Source organism: Boleophthalmus pectinirostris, unplaced genomic scaffold, assembly GCF_026225935.1.
Source record: "Boleophthalmus pectinirostris isolate CB_2022bp ecotype Guang Dong unplaced genomic scaffold, ASM2622593v1 HiC_scaffold_16, whole genome shotgun sequence".
NCBI lineage: Eukaryota > Metazoa > Chordata > Actinopteri > Gobiiformes > Gobiidae > Boleophthalmus > Boleophthalmus pectinirostris.
The window spans coordinates 18470299-18479393 of NW_026571095.1; positions in this window are offsets into that span (position 1 = coordinate 18470299).

The following is a 9095-nucleotide window of genomic DNA, read 5'->3' on the forward strand; positions in this document are numbered from 1 at the left end:
AGTCCTATATTACACAAAATTAGCTAGAGCACATTGCACACAGCGCGTAGAGCATCAATCGCTTGCGGGGGCGCCACGTGAATTCTCGCAAAACTACGATTGTCGCTCCCCAATCCATCTCCGGTGTTCTGTTGAAATGAGCTGCCCCGTCGAGCTGAGCTCCTGCAGCCTAGATTGTCAGTGACGTTTATCGATTCACGCTACCCCGTTGAAATAAGATACTTTTTCCACATAAAGTTGTATAGATCCAATAAAGTGAACTTCTCCAGTTTTACAACACATTTCTTTGGATTAGAGACAGCGGGTTTGATGCTGTTTGCACACGGTGATCACACTTTATATCTTAGTTATATACAGTTTCAACTCATTTATATGTATATGTGTAGGTAGTTCATTTGGACAAACTCGGACTAAAGGTAGCACATATCGACAAGCCAATTTAGCCATTGAATAATGCTCCCACTATAGAATCACCATTATTTACTCATTTATATGATTTTGGGTATAGGTAGCTCATTGTGACAGGCCTATAGCTTCTATCAAATAAGACTCCTTCTATATAAGAGAAAGACACTACTGGAAACACTGAAATCTTTACATTAAATAAATATTATAGGCTACAGTGTGAATATCCTATTATAATATAGTGCTTTTTTATTTCTACAGTGCCTTTCTAAACAAAGTTACAATGTTTTCTACACAATAAAATAAAAAGTAATGAAAATTACTAAATCAAACATTAAAACCAAACTATTCAATCATCTAATGCAGGTATTTTGCCACAAATCTAACATGCACAGGGTGATGCTTAACTGGTTAAAACATACAATAAAACCACTACACTTTTACAATGTTACTTGTTCCTCCACTTCTGCCTTGGGAGCTCAAATCGACGGATTTGTGCGCACATTCAGCAGCGCTAGGTAGCTCAAATCAACAAGACATCGGCAAGGAATCCCCCTTCCCCGTCCTCAATGGGGGCACATCAAAGCAGCTACAGTTTTGTTTGTTTTATTCACACATGTTTGAGTCTGTCCACATCTCCAAAGCTCATAATGCTCTATTCCATCTTGTGACGTTATGAAGCAGAAGTTTTCATGTTAACAGCTACCCTTTACCTTTAGTTCAGTAGAGATGTGTAATCCCACATCTGAAATCATCCAAATACTTCTAGTGAACGTGTATGGAATTTAAAAGCATGTTGGACCAGTTCCTGTATTACCACATGACATCACAAGATGGCGTGGAGTGTTTTCAACCTGAGAGAAAAACTTGTAAAAAATAAGCAGGGTTTATGTGTAAAACAAACAAAGCACAACAAACAATGCTTGTGATGAAGACACAACATTATAATAAATCAAAAAATAGTGTAATATGGGTCTACTGTCTATAGTGTAATGTTTTAGGTAACCAGCAGATGGCAGCATATACATAGAAGTCAAGTTTCCGCCTCAGTATCTCTTGGCGTTTCCTCCAGTCACTTGTGTTCGCCAAGTCATCAAGCCCCGTTATTACCATAATCATAGACCCTCGCAGCGCTCCGCTCACTGCGTTAATGACAGCAGAATATGCATGACGATACAGCTGTTGTCACGTAGACTAGAAACAGATGAGATGAATTTAGCATTGGCCTGGAGAAGACTTCTTCCTAACCAGCGACGAGACTTCCTCAGTGACAGGATGCATATGTTCACTTAACGTGGAGTGAGCAGCTGTCTTTTAAAATGAGTCTATTTATGTCTAAGCGCACGCTGTTCACTTATAGGCCCATGGCGATGGCGACGGTAATTAATTTTCCACACACAAATCCTCTGTTTGTCCAGCCACAAAGACAGGTTTTTAATTCGCTCCACAAGTCACCTGATCCGTGCACCAACTGGATAGTTCACGTTCATTAGGTTACCAGATAATCCTACTAAACCCCGTGTGTTCCACTCACCATATGCTCTTCTCATGCATAAGCAAACTCAGACTTCAATTACAATTGGAGTCTTGCTACGGCAAATTTGAGTAGGCCTCATAGTTCTTTATGAATGGCATTTATTATCGAGATTAATTCTAGTTTGGGTGCGTCTCCAGTGGATTATCCCAAGTACGAGTCGGTCCTTTTACGCACGATTTCTGTATCATTTCTGTTTGTGCGTTGCGCGTGTGTAGCACGAGCAGATGGGTCAGACGTAAGCCACTTGACTCTGTGTCAACACTGGTGCCATGTGTAATGACTTTTCATGAGTCGGAGCGCACATCCACACCTACTGAGAGACAAAGACTGCACATAAGGTGGTCACGACACGCGTAATGGGCACTGGTAAAGTCTTGTCTGAATTCGAATCTATGAATAAGTTATCCCTCTCATCTGCATATCAAGTGGGCATTCGTCTGCCTTCTTCTAATATGAATATATGGCACGCATTTTTTGAAGTGAAAAGTCGTGACAAATGCTGCTCTGGAGATGGGGACCTCTTCTTATTTCCTCTGTTGTATTTGCACTCCTCCAGATGCCAATTTGTTTGACTTGGCGTTGCTGGTGGAATTACTCTGTGAGGAAAGTTATTGATGTTGGAATGGGATTTTGACCAGGGATAGAAATAGAGTGTGAGTCACTGGATGGGTTTGGACTGTCAAATTACTTTGAAAATGAACATATGTTTGGAGGAGAATGTTGACAATTTCTTACCACATTTTTTTTTATTTGTATTTATTTGTCAAGTAAACTTTTAGCCTCCATTCATACTGATTGTATGGCTCCAATAATCAGGTTGTGGGAATCAACATTTCCATTACTGATTTTTAGATGGAGTTCATATAGGGGCCATGTTGCCACACACATGAATCCCTTGGAAAATTGGAGGAAGCCAAAGTATGTAATAAAGACCACTAACCAATAGGCTAATCTTCCTGCTACTTGTTGTGACAAAGATCAAATGAAAGCCCCTGTTGTGATACACTGCTCCTTGTGATATGAAAGGAGGGGTCAAATTCAAATTATCTAATCTAGAAATAAAGACATTGTCCCATTTGGAAGTCCTTATTTGGTTCAATGAATGAGATTATTGCTTGTCCCATGAGATAGCCATTCTTTATACTTTCCTATTTCCACAGAGCCCTATGCATTGAGCAGCATCTATGGGGCGTTTTTGCCTCTGCTGTGTTGTGCCTAATTACACTGAAACTGCTGCAGCAAACCAGTAAAGTTTATAGCCTCTATCTTGGTGTCATAGAGCAGCTCATCGCCTTTGTTCATCTATAAAAGAATGAGCACGGTGCAGCCGAGTGGCACAGTCTCTCCGCATTCCTCTGGCTCTATCGTGAACTCCTCTCCACTCAGACATCTGCTGCAGTATTTCAGCTCTTTAAAGCATTCACTTCACTGTGCCCATGAACTGAGGAGGCAGACTGCCATTCATTTTACTGTTCAAACTGTCTCTCTAGTGTTATTTCAGTTTTAGACAAACCACCTGGATTCAGACATTTGAACATCTAACATGTAAACAAACATCATTCAATAGTTTATAAATTGGATACTGCAGGCAAACATGTCATTTTGATTGATGATAACTTTTGAACTTTTACTTAGACTTAGACAAACTTTATTGATCCACAAGGGACATGTTTTGGATATAGTAGTTCACACATCACAATATATTATAACAAAATATAAATGGTAATAATACTCAAGATATTAAAACCAGACAAGAACATTACAAAACAAAAAAGTAATTACCAAGCTATTAGAAAAGCTGCTGCAGTAGTTTAAAAATTTGCAGGATTATACACATCAGTGTTATTAAAACAGGAATATAATAATTGGCATCTGTGTAGTAAAGAGGTGTATTTGCTCAGCCGAATTAATGAGTACCACTATCTGAAGTAAAGCTTACTTTAGGTGAAAAAGAGAACTACAGACCTAGACCATTATTTCCCATAAAAATCAAAATATCCCCTTTGGTTTATGAATACAAATTGGTGTGGTTGTATATATGTGTGTGACTCTTAACACAGCAGTCTGGGTCAGTGCAGGGCAGTACAGGCACTGATAGATTTAGTAGAAGTGAGGTGAATTTTTCAGACAACAAACAACAGCCAGACAAGCCCGGATAATTGAGCCAGAGGGAATGAAGACGGACTGCTGTGTTTGCCTCTAAGTCACCGGGCTTCTCTTGTAACTGCACTGATTTACAAGTGATACTGAGGAGGACACACTCAACAGAAGGTATACAGTCAATCAGGATCCAGAGACTTAAAGGTGCCCTATGTAAGTTTTTGCTTGGGCGTCCTTACATTTAGTTACCTCTTCACGGATCTGACCTGTAACTAGGTCTGGTTTAGTCTCTAGTCTCTATACAAAGGTGTAATACCATACTGTGAAACATTTCACAAGAAAGAATAACATGTTCAAGGAGAAAGCATTTGATGAAGCTCCACCATAACAGTTACACGCAATGCATCTTTAACATATGAAACTTGATAGATCTAATGTTTTAAATTGCATGGTGATGGTAGCAATCCAGTGGTGTTCTATTCTTGGATATCAGATGCTAGTAATTAGGAGCATTGCCATAGCGATTAACAATTGAAACAGTATATTTTAGGCTGCAGTAACTCAGTTGGTAGAGTGTTTGTACACTGATCTGCAGGTTGGCGGTTTGATTCTCGACATTAACATTACAGTTGACCAGTGCAATTCCAGCTCCCACAGATGAATGCTGTTGTTGTGTCCTTGGGCAAGACACTTAACCCACCTCACCCCCAGTGTCTGTGTACACTGGTATGTGAGTGAATGGGTGAGTAGTCCTTTGCTGTTTACCAACAGCTTACGAACTTTCTCCAAACGAACTACTCCACTGATGTTTTCCAGTCAGGTTTTAGAGCCCACCACAGCATTGAGACTGCTCTTATCAAGGTGACAAATGACATCCACTGATGCAGGCAAAATCTCAGTCTTGATCCTATTAGATCTGAATGCTGCTTTTGACACTGTCGATCATGGGATCCTCTTACAGAGACTAGAGGACTGGGTGAGCATCTCTGGTACTGTACTAAACTGGTTCAAGTCCTATCTCGAAGACAGGAAGTATTTTGTTGAAATAGGAAACTGTGTCTCAGATCACATGGCCCTGACCTGTGGGGTGCCTCAGGGGTCAATCCTGGGCCCCCTGTTGTTCAATCTCTACATGCTGCCATTAGGCCAGTTAATAAGCAGCAATAACGTGTCCTACCACAATTATGCAGATGACACTCAGATCTATGTCTCCCTGGCAGCAGGAGACTATGGACCAGTGGACGCACTTGGTCACTGCATCCAACAGATCAGTGTGTGGATGCAAAACAGCTTTCTCCAGCTAAACTCTGACAAGACTGAAGTCATAAGTGTTTGGTCCACAGAAACAAAGGGACAGTGTCAGCAGTCACCTCCAGTCTCTCTCTCTAAAACCTTCAAATCAGGCAAGAAATCTAGGGGTAATAATGGACTCAGACTTGAACTTTAACAGCCACATCAAATCAATAACATCTGCAGCCTTTTACCATCTAAAAAACATTGTAAAAATCAAAGGTTTATTGTCTAAAGCAGACTTGGAGAAACTTATCCATGTGTTTGTCTCCAGTAGGTTAGACTACTGTAATGGTCTGCTCACTGGTCTCTCCAAACGAGCTGTGAGACAGCTGCAGAACATCCAGAACGCTGCAGCTCGGGTCCTGACTCGAACTTGGAAGTACGAGCACATAAGTCCTGTGCTCAGGTCTCTGCACTGGCTTCCTGTGCCTCAGAGAATAGACTTTAAAGCAGCTCTGCTTGTGTACAAGTCTCTCCATGGCCGAGCACCAAAGTACATCTGTGACATGTTAGTGTCATATGAACCATCTCGCACTCTGAGGACCTCAGGGACTGGCCTCCTGCTGGTGCCCAGAGTCAGGACTAAACAAGGGGAGTCAGCGTTTCAGGTTCATGCAGCTAAAACCTGGAACAGTCTTCCTGAACATGTGAGACAGGCCTCTTCTGTGATGCTGTTTAAATCCAGGCTCAAAACATTTCTGTTTAACTGTGCATATAACTGAAACTTTCCAATTTATGTCTCTCTTTTTTAATTTTAATCTTCATGATTATTTATGTTCTGATTTGTTTTTATTATGATTTTAATGTATTTCTTATTCTGTAAAGCACTTTGAATTACTTTGTGTACGAATTGTGCTATACAAATAAACTTGCCTTGCCTTGTTGTAAAGCGCTTTGAGTGCCTCGAAGGTGGAAAAGCGCCATCAAAAAATGTGGCCATATATTTTAAATGGGGAAAAAGTCCTCTGAATGTTGTATACACGCTGTCAGTCAAAATTTTGGACTCACCTTCTTTGCCAAGTAAAAAAAAACTAAACAAAACAAAACTTTGAACTTTTCAGCAACTATTTATATGTCTCTGACTCTATGATGTAAGCCCCTGAATTAGGATTGCAGAGTGACTCACACATTGCCCACCTACAGGAGGATATTGATTCAAGTGAGGGTCCAGTCTCCTCTTCAGTCTGAAGCTGAAAGCACTGTGATGACAGACTTATTAGACCTCCTCCAGACAGTGCCTATAGTTCACTATAGGATTCTCCACTGTTTAATAAGTCATAGCAGACTCCTGCCCTAGTAATGGGATACTAGCCACATATGAAAATGATTTATGCATAAGGCTAAAGGTCTTTAACTGTGAATAATGCAGTATAATATTTATGACCATTGTAGCCCCAGCACAACATTAACCTAATCATAAAGAGACTTGTTTTCCTCCAAATGTTTTAAACATATTATCGCTTAAAGTTGTATTACCAGCAGCAAATATATTTATCATTTAGAGAGCAGACCAGACGTCATAACACAAGATGTACAAAAAAATTGCATGCTATGGGCTGGGTGTGTTTTATTTTTTGGTAATGAGACACAGTTTTCTGCAGTGGTACCTCCATCCATCCATCCATCCATTTTCTTCCGCTTATCCGGGGCTGGGTCGCGGGGGCAGCAGCCTAAGCAGGGACTCCCAGACTTCCTTCACCCCAGACACGTTTCCAGCTCCTCCGGGGGGACCCCGAGGCGTTCCCAGGCCAGCCGAGAGACATAGTCCCTCCAGCGTGTCCTGGGTCTTCCCCGGGGCCTCCTCCCGGTGGGACATGCCCGGAACACCTCCCAAGGGAGGCGTCCAGGAGGCATCTGGAACAGATGCCCGAGCCACCTCAACTGGCTCCTCTCGACGTGGAGGAGCAGCGGCTCTACTCCGAGCTCCTCCCGTGTGACTGAGCTCCTCACCCTATCTCTAAGGGAGCGCCCAGCCACCCTGTGGAGGAAACTCATTTCGAGCGCTTGTATCCGCGATCTCGTCCTTTCGGTCACTACCCAGAGCTCATGACCATAGGTGAGAGTAGGAACGAAGACTGACCGGTAAATCGAGAGCTTCGCCTTTCGACTCAGCTTCCTCTTCACCACAATGGTCCGATACAGCGACCGCATCACTGCCGAAGCTGCACTGATCACTCATGAACAAGACCCCGAGATACTTGAACTCCTCCACTTGAGGCAAAGACTCCCCACCCACCCGGAGAGGGCAAGCCACCTTTTTCCGGTCAAGAACCATGACCTCAGACTTAGGAGAGCTGATCTTCATCCCAGCCACTTCACACTCGGCTGCAAACCGCCCCAGTGCACATTGTAGGTCCTGGTTCGATGAAGTCAACAGAACAACATCGTCCGCAAACAGCAGAGATGAAATCCTGTGGTCCCCAAACCGGACCCCCTCCGGCCCCTGACTGCGCCTAGAAATTCTGTCCATGAATACAATGAACAGAACCGGTGACAAAGGGCAGCCCTGGCGGAGTCCAACATGCACCGAGAACAGGTCTGACTTACTGCCGGCAATGCGAACACAGCTCCTGCTCCGGTCATACAGGGACCAGACAGCCCTTAGCAAAGGGCCCCGGATCCCATACTCCCAGAGCACCCCCCACAGGACACCACGAGGGACACGGTCGAATGCCTTTTCCAGATCCACAAAACACAGTGGACTGGTTGGGCAAACTCCCATGAACCCTCGAGCACCCGATGGAGAGTGTAGAGCTGGTCCAGTGTTCCACGGCCAGGACGAAAACCACACTGCTCTTCCTGAATCCGAGGTTCGACTATTGGCCGGATTCTCCTCTCCAGTACCCTGGCATAGACCTTACCGGGAAGGCTGAGAAGTGTGATCCCCCTATAGTTGGAACACACCCTCCGGTCCCCCTTCTTATACAGAGGGACCACCACCCCGGTTTGCCAGTCCAGAGGTACTGTCCCCGACCGCCACACGATGTTGAAGAGGCATGTCAGCCAAGACAGCCCCACAACATCCAGAGACTTCAGGTACTCAGGACGGATCTCATCCAACCCCGGAGTTGCCACCAAGGAGCTTTCCAACCACCTCAGTGACCCTGGCCAGGGTGATGGACGAGTCCGCCTCCGAGTCCCCAGCCTCGGCCTCCTCCTCGGAAGACGTGACGGTGGGATTGAGGAGATCCTCAAAGTATTCCTTCCACCGCCGGACAACGTCCCCAGTCGAGGTCAGCAGCCCTCCCCCCGCACTGTAAACAGTGTTGGTGAAGAACTGCTTTCCCCTCCTGAGGCGCCGGACGGTTTGCCAGAATCTCTTTGAGGCCGTCCGATAGTCCTTCTCCATGGCCTCCCCGAACTCCTCCCAGCTCCGAGTTTTTGCCTCCGCGACCACACAGGCTGCAGCACGCTTGGCCCGCCGGTACCCGTCAGCTGCTTCAGGAGTCCCCTGAGCCAGCAAGGCCTGATAGGACTCCTTCTTCAGCTTGACAGCATCCCTTACTTCCAGTGTCCACCACCGGGTTCTGGGGTTGCCGCCGCGACAGGCACCACAGACCTTACGCCCACAGCTCCGAGCAGCCGCATTGACAATAGAGGCCGAGAATGAAGCCCACTCGGACTCCATATTTCTGGCCTCCCCCGGAATGGAAGGTGCGAGTTGAAAGTACCTCTGACAGAGGGGGCTCCGCCAGACGTTCCCAGCAGACCCTCACTACACGCTTGGGCCTGCCAGGTCTTTCCGGCTTCCTCCTCCGCC